Here is a 23,673-nt window from a genome sequence, read left to right on the forward strand (position 1 = left end):
GTCACCTGCAAATGTTGAGGGACAACTGTTAGACACACACTACCCCGTAGGGACAACCCCAGACCTAGACAACTATTCACAGGATATAGGGTCCTTGTCCTCACCTATTAGCCACACACGGTGCCTCTGGAGTTGCCCCATCACATAAGGGATGCTGCTATTCCTCAGAATGTAAGCGTTGTGCACTGAGCGAGGAAATTCGGCATTCACATGGGAGATGTACTGGTCGGCCAAACACACCATCTGCACATTCATAGAATGGTAGCTCTTCTGGTTTCTGTACACCTGTTCACTCCCGCGGGGGTGTACCAAGGCCAAATGTGTCCCATCAATGGCACCTATGATGTTGGGGATATGTCCCAGGGCATAGAAGTCACCTTTCACTCTAGGCAAATCCTCCACCTGAGGGAAAACAATGTAGCTGCACATGTGTTTCAGCAGGGCAGACAACACTCTGGACAACACGTTAGAGAACATTGGCTGGGACATCCCTGTTGCAATGGCCACTGTAGTCTGAAAATACCCACTTGCCAGGAAATGGAGTACTGACAGGACCTGCACTTGAGGGGGTATTCCTGTGGGATGGCGGATAGCTAACATCAGGTCTGGCTCCAACTGGGCACACAGTTCATAGATTGTTGCATGATCAAGTCTGTAGGTGACTATTACGTTGTTGTAATTTAGTAGCGATTAGATTAAGCATTAGCAGAAGACATCTTGTATTTAGCAACTTTTATGAACATTTCGCGGAATCCATTTTGAATTCATGGCAGCCATTATCTCTGCCACATGCTGCCATGTGCTCACCATGTGCTTTGTCCTACCGTCCTGTTAACTACTCTTGAAAATCTGTCTAGTCACAAGTTATATTTAGCCTCTCCCACTTTGCACATGCCCAGTAAGGTCTGCAGTTGTTAGTAATTAGTAACCAACAGAAATGTGTCTACTAGTCCTTGAAAACTGTTAGCCCCTCCTACCTGTCGACTGTGCATTTCCATATGACCTTATATGTATATAAGTCTTGCTTCTATAATTGTATCACCTTCTTTTAGCCCTTGCGTGGGTATAAAAGGACCATGCTCTCTTAGTTCAGTGTGCTACTTCAAACATTACCGAAGGGTGCTGTTTGAACTGGGGTACCACCTCATGAGGTTTAATAAACTTTGGGGGTCATTCTAACCCTGGCGGTCCAATGACGGTTCGGCAGCGGTCAAAAGTGGAAAACCGGCGGTCTCCCGCCGGTTTTCCGCTGCCCAAATGAATCCTCCATGGCGGCGCAGCAAGCTGCGCCGCCATGGAGGATTCTGACACCCCATACTGCCATCCTGTTCCTGGCGGTTCTCCCGCCAGGAACAGGATGGCGGTATGGGGTGTCGCGGGGCCCCCGTAAGAGGGCCCCAAAAAGAATTTCAGTGTCTGTTTTGCAGACACTGCAATTCGCGACGGGTGCAACTGCACCCGTCGCACCTTCCCACTCCGCCGGCTCAATTCTGAGCCGGCGTCCTCGTGGGAAGGTAGTTTTACACTGGGCTGGCGGGCGGCCTCCGCCGCCCGCCAGACTTAGAATCACCCCCTTTGTCTTTTATTTCAGTTTCTGTGCGAACCCCTTGCACTAGTAGACCTTGCTGAGGCTTACTTTGACAAATTGGCGCCTGAACAGGGACTCTTCGGCGACTCGGACGCCCGACGGATTGGTCGCGACGAAGGATTGGGATCTCGCTGCAGACGATCAATGCCTAAGCAGACCCAAGTCTTGGCAACCACGGCGTTTTTCCCTTCTTTCTGATTTAACCATCCAGGTGGCGCCGGTCCTCGACTGAGATCCTTTTTGTTCATTTGTCGTGCAGTGACCATTTGGTCGATTTTAGAACTTGGCAATTGGAACCTGGATGCCCTGGGATTGGTAAGAGCCGTTTTACGGCACTTGCAGTGGGTTTTGATGCCTTTGTTTCACCACTTACTGTGGCTCTCGTGTTTTGGGTGAGTAGTCAATTTGTGTCCTTTGAATTGATATATAAATTGCAATTTATATAGGCAGGTAATGAGGAGAATTTTCTCCAATTTAATTTTGATTTGAACGGCACCTTAAGTGCTACTTTGATTATAATACTGCATATTCTGCACTATTTTTGGCATGCCTGTTTTTAGCGCACTTCGTAGAATGTGTTGCTTTTGTAATGGTACCAATTTGAGACTGGAAGAATTGCAACCGGCATCCCCAGAGGGGACACCCTATAGAGATATGTATGTTAAACATGGTCTTTCTTCTATAATGTACAGCACATCATGGAATAAATACACTTGTGCGGATCCTGAGTTATGTTGGCCTATGCATGGGTCATTTGATTTGCGAAAGATTGAGTATGTGGAACAATGTATGTGTAAGCGAAGGTCTAGGCAAGATATGTTTGACTATATACGAATGTGGGAGAAAGAAGTGCGTGGACGAATGAAGTGTGAACAAGCCTTGCTTGAGAAAGAGCAGCAGAAGAATGTATATGTGAATGCATTGGAAATGAGAAATAAATAAATAAATGACTTAAAGGTTATAGAAGAGAAAGAACGTAAATTACAGGTAACTGGCCAATACGCTGTTCGGCAACCTCTCTATCCTATCCTTAATAAACCGCACGATGATCTTTTGTCACTAGATCTCCCTCCACCTCCGTATGTCGTTCCTTCTGCCCCTCATGAGTTAGCTGAGGTCTCCTGTATGGAGCAACAGAAGATACGAGACAGTCGCTCTATATTGCCTACTGACTGCGCGTCTGAGCTTAGATCTAATGCTTGTAAAGCAATTCGTAGCGTTGTCTCTGCTTCTGAACTTTTAGACAACATGAAAGGGTGTACAGAAAAGGAGCAGCTATATTTTACTGAGGCATTTAGCATAGAAGTTATTGAACTATTTCAGAAATATTCTGATGAGTTAGAGCCCAATGATGTAGCAGCTGATCATAAGCAAATGCGTGATGGTCTTTTTGTTTTCTCCCAGGTGGCTGATGCAATCAGGCGTTTGGTGAAATTATGTGTTGCGGCAGTCCATTTGCAAGAGGAGTAAAGAGCCGTGGACGTAGTTGCACGGACATCTCAGACTGGTGGAATGCAAGCTTCCATCTTCGGAACAGATAAGACTATGATAGTTCACGCGAAACCAATGCGGGAGGCCGCGCCTTTGTATGTTCCTCCTAAAGGATCGGGTACAAGTGATGATAAAACTTCTGTTGATGCTAAGGGTTATTTTATTTATAATTGGGTGTATACTACTTGGAATAGATGTAATGGCACTTAAAACAGCATTACCTGACCCACGGAAAAATCCAGCCGCCTTTTATGAGGGAGTTGAGGGAGCAATTAGTTCTTGTACTATGACTTTGGCTGACATTGATTTATTTTTCAGATTGATATTACCGCCAGATATGTGGAGAACTGTTCGTAAAGTTGATGATCGTGTTGTTTTTGGAGTGTCATGGAAAGAATTAGAACAGATGGACGGGAATAGGGAACGTGCAAAAAAGCCGTATCAGTTGATTCTAGATCTTCCCGCAGCCATATTAGTTAGGTTAAAAACGATTATTCCCCCTAAAAAGATAGATTGAACTGTTTTAGCGTCTTGTAAGGAAAAGGCAGATGAATCGGTCTCTGATTTCTTTACAAATTTTGAAGAAGCATTTCATGATTTTAGCGTCCAGTTATTGTCAGATGATACGGGCAGACATTTGTTTGTCAATAAATATGTCGCAAATCTGTTACCAGGAATAGCTAGTCATCTAAAAGCTAGTGAAAGTTCATGGACTACCTCTACTCCGGTTTCTCTTTTGACCATGGCTCAGTATTATGAACGTCAGGAATTAAAAGCAAAAGGTAGCGAGGATAAAAAGATTAAAGAATTAAAGACAAAGGTTATGTTGGCTCAAGCTTATGGTCCGCCTTTTAGAGGTAGTGATAGAGGTGGACGTGGATCTTATGGTTCTTCTTACACTTGTTCGAATTTGTCTGTTGATCAGTGTGCGTATTGTAAGAAATTTGGGCATTGGGCTGCCGATTGCCCAGCACTACGTGTTCAGCAGTGTTCACGTGGTCGGGGACAAATTAAAAATCGCTCAGGATACTCAGGGCCTAGAAGAAGCACGAATGATCATCCTAGGGTTGATGCTAATGTACAAGGGCAGGATGGGTTTAACACTTTTGATAGACGGAACCAATACGTGATGTCTAACTATGTGCAGCCTGATTTCCAAGATTCTGCTTATGCATAGGATTGCCTAGGATGGGGTAAGGAATCAGTTGAAGTTCCAGTAGATCAGAGGGGTCCCTATGTTACAGCACATGTTTTGGGTTCTACTGATCAGTTTCTGGTTGATACAGGAGCTACTCGTAGCGCCTTGTCTAAACAATTGGTCCCAAGGGCTCCCCTGTCTGGCTTAACCATTACATCGATATGTTTCGATGGAACACCTTCCCTTAGCCCATTGTCACAACCACTTGCATTCCATGTTGATAAATTTACTGCTCCATGTCAATTTTTGCTTTCTCCAAATACACCAGACAATATTGTGGGTCTTGATATGCTCAAGTATTTCAGGGCTACAATACGATGCTCTCCTGAAGGGGTGTGTGTTATTTTGAATGATAATCATCCTGTGACAGAAAGAGTTTGGGGGTGATTCTAACCCTGGCGGTCGGTGTTAAAGCGGTGGCCAACCCGCCAACAGGCTGGCGGTCCAAAAAATGGAATTCTGACCCTGGCGGGAACCGCCAACACAGCCCGCCAACTTAACACTCCGACCGCCGCGGCGGTACAGACAAACAGCGCGGCGGTCACCGCCAACAGGCAGGCGGCAGACAATGTACCGCCCACACTATCATAACTCACCAATCCGCCACCTTTTCCGGGGCGGGAGCACCGCCGATAAAAACACGGCGGAAACAGACTACGAACGGGAAAACGCTCACCTCTACGCACTCCACGAGGACGGAGGACAGCATGGAACCCGAATTGAACATCATACCTGCTCTCGTCTACCTTCTCATCTACCACGAGTACGAAGTCCGGCGCAGACGACAACGGTGAGTACTACACCTACGACACACGGGAGGGGGAGGACGAAAGGTTACGGGCACACACATATGCGACCCCCCCCCCCCAATCATGTACTCACCAATGCAGAGCACCAAGTCACAGTGACACCACCCAAACACCCCTGAAAAATGCTAGGACATAATCATATTTGGAATAAATATTTATGTACCAAAAAGCTCCAGAAAATTAGTGTACAACCATGAAAGATATCCACAACAAAACAAATGACATACACATCAGTGTATGACTGAAGTACCAAGTCCTGCACATCCTACCAATTCAGCATGTCCGTGGACCAAAGTCTTGAGAAACAAGGGCAAAGCCCACACAGGAGACCTGAGTCCTTTGGAGAGAACACTGCAGGGGCATCAGATGTAAAAACTACAGGCACCTCAGGGGAAAGGGAAGGGGGGGGCACCACAGCCACATGAGTCCACGACGCCAGATCCACGAGGAGCCACCATGCCCACCGTTCAATCCTGGGGAGTGCAAAGCCACAGTCTCTCAATGTCTCTACAGTGGGTGGGCTGCCCACTGTTCAATCCTGGGGAGTGCAAAGCCACAGTCTCTCAATGTCTCTACAGTGGGTGGGCTGCCCACTGGACCAACCTGGGGAGTGCAAAGCCACAGTCTCTCAATGTCTCTACAGTGGGTGGGCTGCCCACTGTTCAATCCTGGGGAGTGCAAAGCCACAGTCTCTCAATGTCTCTACAGTGGGTGGGCTGCCCACTGTTCAATCCTGGGGAGTGCAAAGCCACAGTCCATCATGTGGATGACAGTCTCCCCTGGTCAAGGAGGAGGCATGGTGGGCACAATGAACCATCAACGGTGCTTGAGACGGCGGGGCCCAGCGGAGCGGTGCTTGAGACGGCGGGGCCCAGCGGAGCGGTGCTTGAGACGGCGGGGCCCTGTTCAGCGGTGCTTGAGACGGCGGGGCCCAGCGGAGCGGTGCTTGACAGGAAGGGCCCAGCGGAGCGGTGCTTGAGAGGAAGGGCCCAGCGGAGCGGTGCTTGAGACGGCGGGGCCCAGCGGAGCGGTGCTTGAGACGGCGGGGCCCAGCGGAGCGGTGCTTGAGAGGAAGGGCCCAGCGGAGCGGTGCTTGAGACGGCGGGGCCTAGCGGAGCGGTGCTTGAGAGGAAGGGCCCAGCGGAGCGGTGCTTGAGACGGCGGGGCCCTGTTCAGCGGTGCTTGAGACGGCGGGGCCCAGCGGAGCGGTGCTTGAGACGGCAGGGCCCTGTTCAGCGGTGCTTGAGACGGCGGGGCCCAGCGGAGCGGTGCTTGACAGGAAGGGCCCAGCGGAGCGGTGCTTGAGAGGAAGGGCCCAGCGGAGCGGTGCTTGAGACGGCGGGGCCCAGCGGAGCGGTGCTTGAAACGGCGGGGCCCAGCAGAGCGGTGCTTGACAGGAAGGGCCCAGCGGAGCGGTGCTTGAGAGGAAGGGCCCAGCGGAGCGGTGCTTGAGATGGCGGGGCCCTGTTCAGCGGTGCTTTAGACGGCGGGGCCCTGTTCAGCGGTGCTCTTCTGCACCGCGGGCCCTGTTCAGCGGTGCCTATCTCCACGGCGGGGCCCTGTTCAGCGGTGCTCTTCTGCACCGCGGGCCCTGTTCAGCGGTGCTCTTCTGCACCGCGGGCCCTGTTCAGCGGTGCCTATCTCCACGGCGGGGCCCTGTTCAGCGGTGCTCTTCTGCACCGCGGGCCCTGTTCAGCGGTGCCTATCTCCACGGCGGGGCCCTGTTCAGCGGTGCTCTTCTGCACCGCTATCTCCACGGCGGGGCCCTGTTCAGCGGTGCTCTTCTGCACCGCGGGCCCTGTTCAGCGGTGCCTATCTCCACAGCGGGGCCCTGTTCAGCGGTGCTCTTCTGCACCGCGGGCCCTGTTCAGCGGTGCTCTTCTGCACCGCGGGCCCTGTTCAGCGGTGCCTATCTCCACGGCGGGGCCCTGTTCAGCGGTGCTCTTCTGCACCCCGGGCCCTGTTCAGCGGTGCTCTTCTGCACCGCGGGCCCTGTTCAGCGGTGCCCATCCAGCAGGTCAAGGGAGCCAGACCTGGCCTGGACTCCCTGTTCAGTCGGCCTCGGACCGTGACGTATCTGGACCCTTCGGGGACGGACTCCTGGCCTCCTTAGTGTCCTCCTTCCCAGCTGGGATGTGGCATGTGGGGTCCACCTTCTCCGCGCTCCTGCTGCCCTTCCGCTCCTTTGATGGGGCTCTCGGGCCCTTGCCTCCCCCAGATGGTGTGGGTGGTGAAGTGGCCGCACATTGCTCCTTGGGGGCAGCCCTGTCAGTCCTCGCACGGCGGTCCTTGGTTTTGCGGGTCCTCTTGCCGGGGGGGGGGCTGGACGTGTCCTTGCTGCAGCTCGATGTGTCACTGCTGGCAAAGGGTGGGCTCCAGAACCCAGGCACAACAGTGACACCCGAAGCTGGGCTGGTGGTGGCTGCAGTGCTCTTGGGACTCTTTGAAGATGGATGGGGGGGGTCATCGGGGGGAAAGAGGTTAAGGTTAGCCAGGAAAAGTTTTTTAGGGCCAAGGTAAAGGGTAGGAGTAGTGGAGATGAAAGTGGAGGTAGAGGAGGTGGTTGTAGGAGAGTCAGGTGTGCTGTCATTGGGTGAAGGTGTTGGTGCTGTAGGCTGTCGTGAGGTGGATGGCTGTTGGGTGGGTGGCTGCCTGCGTTTGTGTGTCTTGGAAGAGGGCGTGACAGACACAGTGGGAGAGGACACAGGGGACGTGTACATGGCAGTGGGGGTGGTGACTGCACGAGTGTGGACTGTACTGGAGGGTGAGGTGGTGATGGAAGCACTGGCTGATGTTGGGGTGCATGCAGGTGTGAGTGTAGACGTCACAGGGAGGGAGGAGGGAGACGAGGAGGAGGGGGACACAGGGGTGGCAGTGGCTGTTGGCATGTCTGCATCTGGGTTTTGCTCGGGTGAGTGTTTGCGGGATCTGTGGTGCTTGTGTTTGGATGAGCTGCTCTTGGGTGTTGAGGTGTGTGCAGGCTGGTCTGATGGTGTGGATGGGATAGGCTGAGGAACAGGAGACAGAGACAGGCTGGAGGCAGTCAGAAGAGGGAGGCTGGAAACAGGGACAATGGCTGCCGTCAGTGCTGAGGCCAGAGCAGTGAACACTCGTTGATGGGCAGCCTGACCCGAATGAATGCCCTCCAGGTACGCATTGCTCTGTTGCACCTCCCTTTGCACACCCTGGATGGCATTCAGAAGGGTCGTCTGCCCAACAATGAGCGTCCTTACCAGGTCAATGAGCTCCGCACTGAGGGCAGCAGGGGCAACAGGGGCAGGGGCTGAGGTGCCTGGGGCGAAGGAGACGCGCGCCTTCCTGGGCGAAGCGGCACGGAGCGAAGACTGAGGGGCTGCTGGGAGGGCGGGGCTGGTGCGCTGGGTGGCGGCTGTACCTGTAGAGGCGGGGGGCACGGATGTTGCCGCCACCCCTAGGGAGCTCCCATCCGAGGACGTGTCGCTTTCGCTGCTCTCACCAGCGGTCCCCGTCGTGGTGCTCCCCTCGCCCTCCGGATCACTGGTGCCCTCGGTGTCTGTTCCTGGGCCCACCGGGGCCTTGTGTCCTGCAGCTCCCTCGTGCTCCGATGCCATATCTCCTCCGCCTGATGATGCTAATGCACACATGCACAAGAAGATGAAGAGAAAGGGTATGGGGAGAAAAAAGAAGACCAGGTTGAGTGCATGCAATGTCAACACCGTTGGCGGAGAGGACAGACACAGGTGCCTAATGCACTAAGCCGCGCATTCGGGGTACACTACTCAGTACTACTGACTAAGACAACAGGCCAAGAGACGTCAAACGCGCACATGGGAGATGCTGGACCTTCAATGGCTGTACTTGTCACCCTACAGAGGTGGGGGCCGGGGGCACAGGGCCATGCCTAAGGGAGAGGACTACACTACAGAAAGCGCCCTGGCCTAATGTCACCCACAACCCTCCTCCCCCACCCAGACGCCTCCACTGCGCAGAAAGATAGGAGAATGTGCTGATACTCACCCCCTTGTGTCTGCTGTGATGTCTTAAAGCGCCCATCCAATTCAGGGTAGGCCACCGCCAGGATCCGGGACATCAGGGGGGTCATGGTGCGACTGGCACCCCTCCTAGGTTGGGAGGCCATCCCCAGCAGTCTTTCTGCGGTCTTCCTTGTCCCGCGGCGGATGTCCTCCCACCTCTTGCGGCAGTGGGTGCCCCGTCTGTTGTGGACCCCCAAGGTCCGGACTTCCTTGGCGATGGCACGCCAAATATCGATCTTCTGATGGGCGCTGACCTATTAGACATGTACAGGGTGGAAAGGAGGAAATCATCAATGGCCTGCATGTTAGATGTAATTGCCCCCCCCCCCACCCACTTTGCCATATGGCACATGCTCTCATCTGTCGGGCGTTGCACTCCTCATTCGCCCCCAACCCCACCCCACCAACTTACATCCACCCCAATCCACACAGGCATAGCCCATTCCATTAGCACCCGGGGTACTCACTTGTTGGTCTGGAGGACCGTAGAGTAGCGCATACTGGGGGAGGACCCCATCCACGAGCTTGTCCAATTCTTCAGACGTGAAGGCAGGGGCCCTTTCCCCAGTCACAGCAGCCATTGTATCTTCCAGACCGAGGTCACAGCAGCACTTGAAGTATAGGTCCTCTCCTGTGGATGATCAGGTCTTGAGTGATTAAGCAGATAGAAAATGGCGGGCACGTCCGCGGCGGTGCGTACCGCGGCGGTGCGTACCGCGACCGCCGGCGCACTTCGTTATTGGCTCCTGAAACCCATAGGCTTCAATGTTAACCAATGCGGCTTTGCGCCGCGGTCTTCGACCGCCTACCGCCACGGTGTGCCCCGCCAGCGCAGTGACCTCACATCCCATTGTCCCACTTCACAGGTCAGGCAGCCGCCATTTCAAGGGCCCACATGGCTTAATTTTGACTGCGACACACAGGCCTAGGCCTTGCATTGCCACACATACGCGCCTTTCAACCCATTGCCATTCTTTAACTGTGCAAGATGTCTGTACGTACCTGTGGTTTGGCTGACTCTGTGCTCCATGTTGTCCTTCCTAGGCAACGTCCGCTGGGACTTGGGATGAGAAGGAGGAATCCTCGCGTGTACCGACCGCTGGTGGACCTGTCGACAATGGAAGAACGCCATATAATCCTTCGATACCGACTTGACCGTGCCACTATCTATGAACTGTGTGCCCAGCTGGAGCCAGCCCTGATGTCCCCCATCCGCCAACCCACAGGGATTCCCCCTCTGGTGCAGGTTTTGTCAGTCCTCCATTTTTTGGCCAGTGGGTCATTCCAGACCACAGTGGCCATGTCATCTGGAATGTCTCAGCCTATGTTTTCAAAGATTTTGAGCAGAGTGTTGTCTGCCCTGATGAAACTCATGCGGAGCTACATCATTTTCCCCGAGGAGGGTGACTTGCCCACAGTGAAGGGTGATTTCTATGCCCTTGGACATATCCCCAACATCATTGGTGCCATTGATGGGACCCATGTGGCTTTGGTACCCCCAAAAGACGATGAGCAGGTGTACCGAAACAGAAAGAATTATCATTCGATGAATGTCCAGGTGGTCTGTTTGGCTGACCAGTACATCTCCCATGTAAATGCCAAGTTCCCAGGGTCAGTGCATGACGCGTATGTGATGCGAAATAGCAGCATCCCCTATGTGATGGAGCAGCTACAGAGACAACGTGTGTGGCTAATAGGTGACTCTGGTTACCCCAACCTGCCGTGGCTACTGACCCCAGTAAGGAATCCCCGGACAAGGGCAGAGGAACGCTACAATGAGGCCCATGGGCGTACAAGGAGGGTGATTGAGCGAACCTTTGGCCTCCTGAAGGCCAGGTTTAGGTGCCTGCATATGACTGGTGGATCCCTAATGTACTCACCAAAGAAGGTGTGCCATATCATCGTGGCGTGCTGTATGCTTCACAACCTGGCTTTGCGACGCCAGGTGCCTTTCCTGCAGGAGGATGGTGCAGATGGTGGTGTTGTAGAAGCCGTGGAGCCTGTGGAGAGTGAAGAGGAGGAAGACTCTGAGGACGACACAGACAATAGGGACAGAGTGATACAACAGTATTTCCAGTAACACCCAGGTAAGAATCACCCACGCCATTTCACAATTGCTTCTAGCCTCCTGCATCTATACTTTCTGTAGTTCCCCACAGATGTTTTTTATTAATTTATGCCTTTCCCTTCCCTTCTCAGTGCTGTCTGACTCAGTACCTGACTTCTGCTTGGTTCGCCCATGAAATACAGCGTATTGACATTGGTATGTTGTCATGACTAATTGACAGAACAGAAATTGAACAGTAATATGATATCCCTTTGTTAATAATACAGCATGACTCAAAACAGGTTTGTGTGCAAAATGTGATTTATTTACAGTGCTAGATACCGGTACATGTGATTCTAAGGGTGATGGGTGGGGGTGGAGGAATATCCATGGCAGAGTCCAGTTCTCAGTCTCACAGGTGCATTGTTCTTTTGCCTGTGGAAGGATGGAGCATAGGCAGTTCATGGTTGGACAGGGTGGCAATGTGGGACAGTGGGAAGACTTGAGGGGGTATGTCCTGCTGGCGGGGGTCTTGACATCCTACTCTGTCTTTTTCTTTGGTCTCAGGCTCCTCTTACGGGGTGGTTGTTCTTCAGCAGGAGGTGGGGTTCTGGGGGGCTGTCGAGGTGTTGGGACATCCTGTCCACTAGCGCCGGCGGAGGTGGTAGGCTGTTCCTGGTCCGGCCTAGTGACAGGGGCCCTGTGTGGTGCACCATGGTCCCGCAACGCGTCCTCTAGCCTGTGGAGGGCCAGGACGATGGTCCCCATTGCGGTCCCGATGATTCTCAGCTCCTCCCTGAAGCCCATGTAGCGTTCCTCCTGCTGTGCCTGGATCTCAGTGAACCTGGCCAGTACCGTCGCCATCGTTTCTTGGGAGTGGTGGTAGGCCCCCATGAGGGTGGTGAGGGCCTCTTGGAGAGTGGGTTCCCTGGGCCTCTCCTCCCCCCCCTGTCGCACAGCAGCCCTCCGAGCTGCCCGGTTTCCCCCGGCCTCTGTCCCCTGGCCGGTGTGCCCGCTCCCACTGCCCCCAGGTCCCTGTTGTTGTTGGGGTGTCGGGTTAGCCTGGGTGCCCTGTAGTGGCAGACACACCGCTGATTGAGCTGTCCTAGAGACAGAGGCATGGGCCCGCTGGGTGGGAGCTGTGCTGGTGTCGGCAGAGGGGGTCGGGTCTGGTGTGGCCTGTGTCTGGGTGAGGGGAACCGACTGCCCAGAGGTCCCCGATGGTCCGGGCTGGTCATCAGGTTCACTGTCGACAGAGCTGCTATCCTCAGTGTGGGCCTGTTCCGGTGGTGGGATGGACACTTCTGGACCCTCCTGGCTGGTGTGTTGTCGTTCGGGTCCTGCATGGGGTAAGAGAGTTTGGTTATTGTTTCTGTGTGTGCAATAGCATGCGTGTTGTGGGTGCCCTTGTCCCCCAGTGCAGGCATTCCCTGGAGGGAGGTGTTGTGAGGGTATTTAGTGGGGGGGAGGGGTTAGTGCAGTGGTCATGCTTAGGTGATGGGTGCCCATGGTTTGTGTTGGCATGCAGGAGTTGGGATGGGTGGGTTGTTCTGGTGAGACATTGTCAGGAAGGATGTGTGCTGGGGGGTTGGGGGTGAGGGTGGGGGTGTGGGTTGGCATGCTGGTGGGGTGTGGGGGATATAGTAGTTGAGATGGGACTTACCAGAGTCCATTCCTCCGGCTACTCCTGCGAGGCCCTGAGGATGCAGGATGGTCAAGACGTCTTGTTCCCACGATGTAAATTCGGGAGGGGTGGGTGGGGGTCCGCCGCCAGTCTTCTGGACCGCGATGTTGTGCCTCGAGACCATCGACCGGACCTTCCCCCGTAGGTCGTTCCATCTTTTGCGGATGTCGTCCCTATTCCTGGGATGCTGTCCCACCGCGTTGACCCTGTCCACGATCCGCTGCCATAGCTCCGCCTTCCTGGCTATACTGGTGTGCTGCACCTGCGAGCCGAAGAGCTGGGGTTCCACTCTTAGGATTTCCTCCACCATGACCCGGAGTTCTTGGTCCGAAAAGCGTGGATGCCTTTGGGGTGCCATGGGGTGGTGTGGGTGAGGTGTGGGGTGGTGTATGTGATGAGGAGTGTGTTGGTGAGTGGTGCTTTGTGCTACTATGTGGTGTGTGTGATGGTGTAGTGTGCCTCAGTGTGTCTTGCTTTGGATTATCTGCTGTGTCTCTCTCTCCTTCTCTCAGTATTTGGGGTCGCAGGGGTTTGTGGGTGATGTGGGTGTGTGTTTTATAGTTGGTTGATAGTGTGGGAGTGGTGTGTGTATGTGTATCAGGTGTGTGTTTTTCAAATTGTCCAATGTGGCTGTGTTTTGGTGCTGTGTGTGTATTCTGACCGCGGCGGTGTGTAGCGCCAATGGAATACCGCGTTTGAATGACCGCCGTGTGGATTCGTGGGTCGTAATGGCATGGGCATATTTCTGTTGGCGTGACGGTGGAGGTTTGGTCATCTCCAGTTTATCGCTGCCCGCCGATGTGGCGGGCTGCAGTGGAGGACGGATTTTTGGAGGTTTCGCCGTTATGGGTCAGAATGACCGTGGCGGTTGACCGCGGCCGCGGCGGTGTTATGGCGGTCTTCTGACCGGCGGTAAGGGCATTTTACCGCCGAGGTCAGAATCACCCCCTTTGTCTTGTTAAAGAGGACATTGCATTTGCTTCACTCCCTAGTACTTTGTGGGCTACTTCAGATACTGATGTGGGACAAATGATTATTCCACTTGTACATTTTAGTGTCAAGGAGAGAGCTGTATTGCCACGTTTGCCTCAATACAAAATTTCACAGGAGGGCGAAGAAGCACTCACACGAATTGTGCATGATCTTATTGCAGGTGGAGTTTTGAGGAAGTTCCGTATAATGTTTGTAACAGTCCGATACTTCCTATTCTGAAAAAGGATACTGATACTAGGATTTACCGATTCATTATTGATTTACGAGAAGTGAATAAGATTGTAGTACCACAACATCCTGTGGTGTCTGACATCACAACACTTCTTACTTTGGTTCCCCCGACAGCAACTACGTTCTCTGTGACAGACTTGAGGAATGCTTTCTTTTCGATCCCTATTCATCCTGACAGCCGATATTTGTTTGGTTTTACTTTGAATAACCGATCAAATAGATTTTGCAGAGTTCCTCAAGGCTATACTGAGAGTCCTAGTATTTATAGTCAAGCGTTAAAACAACAACTTGATTCTTTTGTTTTGCCTGAAGGTGTGGCTCTCATACAATATGTCGATAATATTTTGTTGGCAGCTGATACCCCTGAGCAATGTGAAAAGTGAACTTTGTCCTTACTTTCTTTTCTTGCTTCACACCATCTAAAATGTCACAAATGAAATTGCAATATTGTAGACCAAAGGTAACCTATTTAGGTCACCTTTTGACTAAGGAGGCCGTGCACTTACATCAGATAGTATTCAAGCAATTTTAGACACACCAGTACCCTCTACTCAGAAAGATGTTTGTGCATTCCTTGGTCTTACTTCTTTTTGTAGGCAATGGATATTAGGGTTTTCACACATTGTCAAACCTTTGCTAGCACTTTTGACTAAAGATACTCCAATGCCCCTCCCATTGACAGATGAATGTGAGACTGCTTTCCGGCAGCTACGAGAAGCCCTTTGTTCAGCACCAGTGTTAGGTACTCCAGATTAAACAAAGCCTTCTGCACTTTACGTACATGGGAAAGAAGGATGTGCATTGGCAGTTTTAGTACAGACACATGGCGATAAGCAGCGTCCCTGTGCATATTTTTCAGCAACACTTGATCCTGTCGCTCGAGCGTTGCCTGGGTGTTTTCGTTCAGTTGCCGCAACAGCTGTGTTAATACATCAGAGTGAAGGGATAGTTTTGTCACATTAGCTGTTGGTGTTAGTACCCCACACGGTTGATGCTCTTTTAAATCAAACAAAGACGCAACATTTAACTAGCGCTCGCCTGACAGGATATGAATTGACATTGCTGGCTCCTCACATTACACTGAAGAGATGTGCAACACTAAACCCAGCCACTTTGTTGCTATATCCAGTGACTCAGCCTCAGTCACAAGAAACACATGATTGTATATTCCTTACCGAAGAACAGACAAAGGGTCGTATTGATTTGCAAGATATGCCCCTTCCAGATGTAGACGGGGAATTGTGGGTTGATGGGTCTTGTTTGAAATTGCCAGACGGTACGACCTCAGCTGCATATGCAATCACCACAATACACATGGTAGTGAAGACAGCTGGTATACCACAGAAGTCCGCTCAAGCAGCTGAACTAATAGCTTTGACAAGAGCATGTGAACTTAGTACTGACTTATGTGTGAACATTTATATAGACAGCCGCTATGCTTTTGGAGTGATTCACGATTTTGGTTTGCTTAGGAAGGAGAGAGGCTTTCTCACATCCCACGGGATGCAGATAATGCACGGAGAATTAGTGCATAACCTCTTGACTGCATTGACATATCCAAAGAAAATAGCTATTGTGAAATGTTGTGCACACAAGAGAGTGACCGATAAGATAGGGCAAGGTAATGCCCTTGTGGACTGCGTAGCACGTGAGACTGCGATGCAGTGAAGTACTACTTCTATGTATGTAGTGAAGTCACAAGCTGAACGTTGGCATAATGCTAGACAAGACGTATTATGTATACAGAAATCTGCTTCTGTGAAAGAACGTGAGCAATGGTCTGAAGAAGGAGAATTGGATGATGAGGGCTGTTGGTGGAATAAGCAGATGGATAAATTGAAATTGCCTCTAGCTTTTGTACAACCTATGGTTCAAATGGCACATGGGCTGGCACATGTTAGAGCTTCAACAATAACGAAGTTGCTTACGCAAGTTTGGGAGCATCCAGAAATTTCCAGTACAGCTAAGAGAGTAGTATAGTCTTGTTTGATCTGTTTACAATGCAATCCTGGAAAAGGGACACAAACTCCTGCGGGAGGGTTTGCTACACCAACTGCACCTTTCGAAGTTCTGCAAATGGATTATATTCAGCTTTAACACTGCAACAATTTAAAGTATATCTTGGTGGTGGTATGTGCCTTCAGTAAATGGATAGAGGCGTACCCCACAAAGGATAGTACTGCCATTACCACGGCAAAGGTGCTTTTGAAATAATTTTTCCCTAGGTTTGGTGTTTGCAGACTTTTATGGAATGATAACAGACCTCATTTTGTTGGGGAAGTTATTAAGTATATCCTGAAAGGATTAGGGATCAAACATAAGCTCCATGCGGTCTTCCACCCACAATCAGCAGGGTTGGTGGAAAGATATAACGCTACTTTGAAGCTGAAGTTAGTGAAGATACAGGCTTCCACATCTTTAACTTGGCCGGATGCATTACCGTTGGCATTATTGTCTATTAGGTCAGTGCCACACTCTCGAACAGGCCTTACCCCCTATGACATAGTATTTGGAAGGCCAATGAACATTTGGGGAGTTCCTAAGCCAAATTCTGTATATGATGTACCTTGTGTCCTGATGAATGATTATTTGGCACAGTTAACTGACAATTTGGTTTCTATTCATCAACAGGTTAGAGAAGCACTTCCTGACAGATCTACAGGTGAAGGTCATGAACTCCGACCTGGTGACCAGGTGATGATTAAGTCCTTTGAAAGATCAAGCAGCTTGGAACCAAGTTGGCGAGGCCCAGAGCAGGTGCTCCTTGTGATAAGGACAGCAGTTCGAGTGACGAACCATAAGAATTGGGTCCATAGTACTCACTGCAAGAGAGTGCTACCTACCTTGGTGGAACCTGCTGTGCAGACCGATCATTGAGAAATCTTGACTACGGAGAAAGGCCCTGCTACATCACCTGACAAATCTGCGGAGTTCTTCCCGGACCATACGATTTCTGGAGTGTTGTGATATAATTTGAGACCGAGGAAAGAATATGTGGCGCTGAAAAAAACTGTTTGAGCTAATGCCCTGGGTTAGTGAAACGGAGAGCCAATGTGGCAAGGGTGGGGATCAGTCATGCATTAGAGTAGTGACACCCATCTTGGCCCGTGGTGAAGAAATCAGCAGCTGCCCAGGGATAAGAGCTCCAACGATTGTTTTTAATTAATTTCTGGAAGGGTCGATTATCACTGTTGCTAAAATGAATAACAAAGTGATCATTAGTACTATGGGGTTTGTTGTTGTTTTGGTGGTTATAGCAATAATCACCTGGTTTGTTGAAAATAAGGCTCCTGCTTGTGAGTTTTTTGTTGCCACTACTCCAGTACCAGAGGATCACTATTACTTTACGCTTCCCTATCAGGAGCAGAAGCACCGTCAATCGTACTTCAATAATACTTTCATTCAGATGTTGCATCATACTCATAATGCTACAAATACTACTAACTGTTGGGTATGTGGAATGATAACTGCGCATCAAAAGAAAGGAGGAACACCTTTCATTCCTCTTCCTTTTTCACACAATAGTTCTTGTCAAGCTTGGTATATGCTTTTGTTTGCATCTGGAAAACATACAGAGGGTGGACTTCTTTTTCGCCTTAATAAAGTATGCTACCAAGACAAAGATGGGTATCCCCAAGCCAAAGGAACTAAATGGGAATGGGAAGAATATCAACCGGACAATGTTTCAATACCATATGTCTTCCCAAATATAAGAGACTCTGATAAGACAGAACAATTTGTGATTTCTGTTACAAAAACTAAAGCAGATTTATGTATACGTAGCATTGGGCGAACTCCAGTTGGGACAAGCGATTGTACCTTGATTTTAACTATTGAGGGTGTAAATAATAGTAGTTTTACAGCTTCACATAATAGATATTTTGTTTGTGGTAACTATGGATATTACCAACTACCTGTTGGGCGGTCAGGTGTGTGTTATGTATCTTTTCTATTACCCCCTGTGTTTTTGGCACCTGCATCATATCACCGAGATTTTAAACTGTTCAATGACATCATTAAAAATAGATATAAAAGGACAATAAGTAGAAATGAGGTAGACCAAACGGACACTAGCCTGCAACAAAATGTTGATTTCAATTTAGGGTTGTTCTCCTTTGTGGGTGCTGCGTTAAACAGTAGGAAAGTGAGACGATTGACTAGGGTTGTGGAAGCTGTTACCAATCAGGCAGCTCTGGCACTTGGGAATATAACTGAGGAGCTCCAAATTGTGAGGATTGTAGCGCTCCAAAATCGTATGGTACTACATTTGATATTAGCTTATCGAGGTGGTGCATTTCGCATCATCGGTAGTAGTTGCTGCGTTTTCATTCCAGATCACTCACCTTCAGTATATGATGCAATATCTAAATTGCATAAAATTGCTGCAGAAATTCACACAGAGACTGGTATTTGGACTTTTTCTGGATGGTTTTGGGCTCTTGTTTCCGCTTGGGGCTGGAAACTACTGACTATCCTGTGTGTAATGATTGCAATATTTTTCACATGCTGTATCTGTATTCAGTGTGGTCCAATGTTCTGCTCCATGTGTATTACTGCTTGTATGCCTACCAAAAGAAGTATTACAGAAATGAAAGCACAACAAATGTTAGATAAGGAAATAGCTGAAATGATAAGCATAAATATACAAGATGAATATTTAGATTATCCCAGAAAGATTAATGTCTTCAGCTAATGCTGAAAGGGTCGTCTGTTGTAATTTAGTAGCAATTAGATTAAGCATTAGCAGAAGACATCTTGTATTTAGCAACTATTGTGAACATTTCGCCAAATCCATTTTGTATTCATGGCAGCCATTATCTCTGCCACATGCTGCCATGAGCTCGCCATGTGCTCTGTCCTACCTTCCTGTTAACTACTCTTGAAAATCTGTCTAGTCACAAGTTATATTTTGCATCTCCCACTTTGCACATGCCCAGTAAGGTCTGCAGCTGTTAGTAATTAGTAACCGACAGTAATGTGTCTACTAGTCTTTGAAAACTGTTAGCCCCTCCTACCTGTCGACTGTGCATTTCCATATGACCTTATATGTATATAAGTATTGCTTCTATAATTGTACCACCTTCTTTTAGCCCCTGCGTGGGTATAAAAGGACCATGCTCTCTTCGTTCAGTGTGCTACTTCAAACATTACCGAAGGGTGCTGTTTGAACTGTGGTACCACCTCATGAGGTTTAATAAACTTTGGGCCAGATGTATGATTCTGGCCCATTGCGATTCGATAATTGCGATTTTTAAGAAAATTACCGAATCGCAAAGGGCCATGTATCACATTTGCGAATCGGAAAAAGCGATTTCTTAAAAATCGCAAATGCAATTACCGAATCGCAAATTGCGATACTGGCCCCATTCGCAGCTATGGGCCTGTTGGCCCATAGCTCGAATTTTTTGCATTTCCAAAATTGCGATTTCTGAACCAGAAATCGCAATTTTGGAAATGCTAAAGGGCAGGGTGCTGGGGGCATTTTTAAATTTTGCGCCAGGTTACCACCTGGTTGCAGACCATGGTATTTTGCATGTGCAAAATACCATTCTGCGAAAAATCGCAATTTGCGATTTTTTGCAGAATTGCCTTGCAACCTGGATTTTGCGAATCGCAAATTGCGATTCACAAAATCCAGGTCGCAACGCAAAAAATTGCAATTTTTGCGATTTCTATTTTGTGGTCTGCGAATGCCTTTGATGTATTGCAGACCACTATTTTGCACTCGCAAAATGCTGATTTTGCCGTTTGCGAGTGCAATTTTTTTTGATACATCTGGCCCTTTGTCTTTTCTTTCAGTTTCTGTGCCAACTTCTTGCTATATGGTCTGAGTACTTTGTGCAGAGAAGGGCAAACCCCTTGCACTAGTAGGCCTTGCTGAGGCTTACTTCAACAACGTGTCTCTCTTCAATCGTCGACAGGTCCACCAGCGGTCTGTACACCGGAGGATGCCGCCATCTCATCACCTGCCCCAGCGGACGTGCCCTATGGAGGAGAACAACGAGCAGAGAGTCAGCCAACACTGAGGTATCACAAACTGTCATTTGCACACATTTGTTAATCGCCAATGTGCCTGTCTTAGTGTGTATGTAAGGCCTAGATAGGTGAGACGCAGTTATCATTAATGCCATGTGGTCCTCTGAAATGGCGGCTGCCTGACTTGTAAGGTGGGACAAGGGGATATGAGGTAACTGCGCTGGCGTTCTACACCTTTGCGGTAGGTGGTCGAAGACCGCAGCGCAATCCTTCATTGGTTAACATTGGACCCTATGGCTCCCAGGAGCCAATGACGATGTACGCCGGCGGTGACGGTACGCACCGCCGTGGACGTGACTGCCATTTTCTATCTGTACACTCACTTGATACCTGACCTTCAACAGGAGAGGACCTACACTGCAAGTGCTGTTGTGACCTCAGTCTGGAAACGACGACGGCTCATATTTCAGGGAAAAGGGCCCCTGCCTTCACTTCGGAGGAGTTGGAGAAGTTAGTGCATGGCGTCCTCCCCCAGTACACGCTACTCTACGGTCCTCCAGACAAACAGGTGAGTACACTGTGAGCATACTGCATGGGCAATGCCTGTTTTGAGTGGTGTGGATGGAAAATACATGGGGGGACTGAGCCCTGCATGAGCGGACCGTGAGTGTATGTGCATCAGGGCAAGGGTGGGAACGTGGGCAAATGACTGTGACGGTCCGGACGGTTAAAGTTTTTCCTTGTCCCTGTACTATTCCTGTAGGTCAGCGCCCACCAGAAGAAGGATTTTTGGTGTGCCATCGCTAAGGACGTCCGGACCCTGGGGGTCCACCACAGACGGAGCACCCACTGTTGGAAAAGATGGGAGGACATTCGCTGCTGGAGCAAGAAGACAGCGGAGGCTCAGCTGGGGATGGCCTCCCAACATGGAAGGGGTTCCCATCGCACCATGAACCCCCTGATGTTCCGGATCCTGGCAGTAGCGTATCTGGAGTTGGATGGGCGCTTGAGGACATCACAGCAGCCACAAGTGGGTGAGTACAGTCACATCCATCTGACTCTGTGCGCATTACGAGGTGTCTGGGTGGGGGAGGTGGGCAGTGGGTTACCCTAGGCCAGGGCGAGCTTTGTAGGCAATGTCCCTTTGTGAGGCAGGCTATGTGGCACCCCAAACCCACCAGTGGTAAGAGCCATCTACACCTAGTCAGGCTCCTGTGACTTCCATGTGTGCAGCAATTGGGCATAGGCCTTGTCACCCATGGCCCTGTGAATAATCTAGGAACTAGAAGTGCATAGTGTAGTGCAAAGGGCTGCTGTGTCTGTAATTTCCACTAATGGTAGTGGTATTGCATGCACTGAACATGTCTTTCTTCTGTCTCCCCCCCTTTGTGGTCTCCCTGTTCTTGTATGCAAAAGTATCATCAGGCAGAGGAGCAGTGGCACTGGAGCAGGAGAGAGCTGCATCCCACTTGGCCCTGGAGGGCGAGACAACGGAGTCTGAAGCCACCAGTGGGACAGAGGGCGAGTGGAGCTCCACGGCGGGGACAGGAGGTTACAGCAGCAACAGCGACTCCTCCTCCGATGGGAGCTCCCTTGCAGTGGCAGGCCCCTCTGTGCCCCCCGCATCAACAGGTACAGCCGCCACCCCCCCTACCAGCACCGCCCTCAGTGTGTGTCCCGTGCCGCTCACCAAAGAGGGTGGGCATCTCCTTCGTCCCAGGCACCTCAGGCCCTGCCCCAGTCAGCCCTGCAGCCCTCAGTGAGGAGGCTATTGACCTCCTGAGATCCCTCACTGTTGGGCAATCTACCATTGTGAATGCCATCTAGGGTGTCGAGAGGCATTTGCAACAAACAAATGCATACCTGGAGGGCATTCATTCTGGCCAGGAAGCCCAAAATAGAGCATTTCAGGCTCTGGCCTCAGCACTGATTGCAGCCATTGTCCCTGTGTCCAGCCTCCCCCTCCAACTTCCACCACCCAGACCCAATCCCCTGTACCTCAGCCTATCACAACCACACCATCAGACACGCATGCACACACCTCAGCACACAAGGGTGGCTCAGGCAAACATAAGCACCACACATCCCACAGGCACTCACACAAGCATCATACCCATGCAGACATACCAACATCCACTGCCTGCACTGTGTCCACCTCCTCCACGTCCTCCTCCTCCCTCCCTGTCTCATCTCTATTCACACCTGCACGCACTATGGGGGTCATTCCGACCCTGGCGGTAATTACCGCCAGGGCCGGGGTCCGCGGGAGCACCGCCAACAGGCTGGAGGTGCTCCTTTGGGCATTCTGACCGCGGTGGTACAGCCGCGGTGAGAAACGGAAAGTCGGCGGTGTACCGCCGACTTTCCGCTGCCCAGGGGAATCCTCCATGGCGACGCAGCTTGCTGCACCGCCATGGGGGATTCCGACCCCCTCACCGCCATCCTGTTCCTGGCGGTTTCGACAGCCAGGAACAGGATGGCGGTGAGGGGTGTCGTGGGGCCCCTGGGGGCCCCTGCAGTGCCCATGCCAATGCCAATGGCATGGGCACTGCAGGGGCCCCCGTAAGAGGGCCCCACTTTGAATTTCAGTGTCTGCTTAGCAGACACTAAAATTCGTGACGGGTGCAACTGCACCCGTCGCACACCTTCCACTCCGCCGGCTCCATTCGGAGCCGGCTTCATCGTAGAAGGGTGTTTCCCACTGGGCTGGCGGGCGGCCTTTTGGCGGTCGCCTGCCAGCCCAGTGGGAAACCCAGAATGACCGCCGCGGTCTTTTGACCGCGGTACGGTCTTCTGGCGGTTCCCGCTTGCTTCAGCCACTACCTCCATCACCAGCACACCCATCACCACACAGCGCTCACGTGCACTCACCACCCCACTACCATTCACACATCCCCTGTGTCCTCTCCCAGTGTGTGAGCCCTCCTACATCCACAGTGTCCACTCCCAGTGTGTCTGTGAGCCCTTCTACCAAAGTACACAAACGCATGCACACACCCACCCAACAGCCATCCACCTCACAACACCCTCCAGCCCATGCACCTTTACCCAAATTCAGCAAACGTACACCTCCTACAACCACTACCCCTCTTCCTCTACTCCCAAACCCTCTCCATCTACCCGTCCCAGTGTGCCTAAAACACTTTTCCTGGCTAATATTGACCTCTTCCCTACAGCCCCCCCGTCCGTCCCCTAGGGCCAGGCTTTCCAGGTCCCAACCCAGCACCTGAGCCACAACATCACCAGGCACAGTGGTGCCAGCAACTGCGGGCTATTGGAGTGCGCCAACCAACAGGGCTGCCAGTGTGCCACGGAGCGAGGGCAAGGACTTTCCGCCACCTGCAAAAGTTAAAACATTGCCCACATCCCGGAGGGAGAAGCAGAAAACACCTGCCACCAAGGGGTCAGGGAAAACGAAAGGGGATGGTGGCAAGACAGCTGCGCCACCATCCAAGGTGGGGAAGGGCCAGAAAATAAAGGACAGGTCAGGAGAGGGCATGGTGGCACCGACAATTGGACCAGTGTCACACCTTCTGTCCATGCCAAGGCCAACCTGTACGGCGTAGTAGACCGCCACCTGCACCGCCACCAGCACTGCTGTCATTGAGGCCGCCACCAGCACTGCAGTCACTGAGCCCGCTAC

Source organism: Pleurodeles waltl, chromosome 3_1, assembly GCF_031143425.1.
Source record: "Pleurodeles waltl isolate 20211129_DDA chromosome 3_1, aPleWal1.hap1.20221129, whole genome shotgun sequence".
Lineage (NCBI taxonomy): Eukaryota > Metazoa > Chordata > Amphibia > Caudata > Salamandridae > Pleurodeles > Pleurodeles waltl.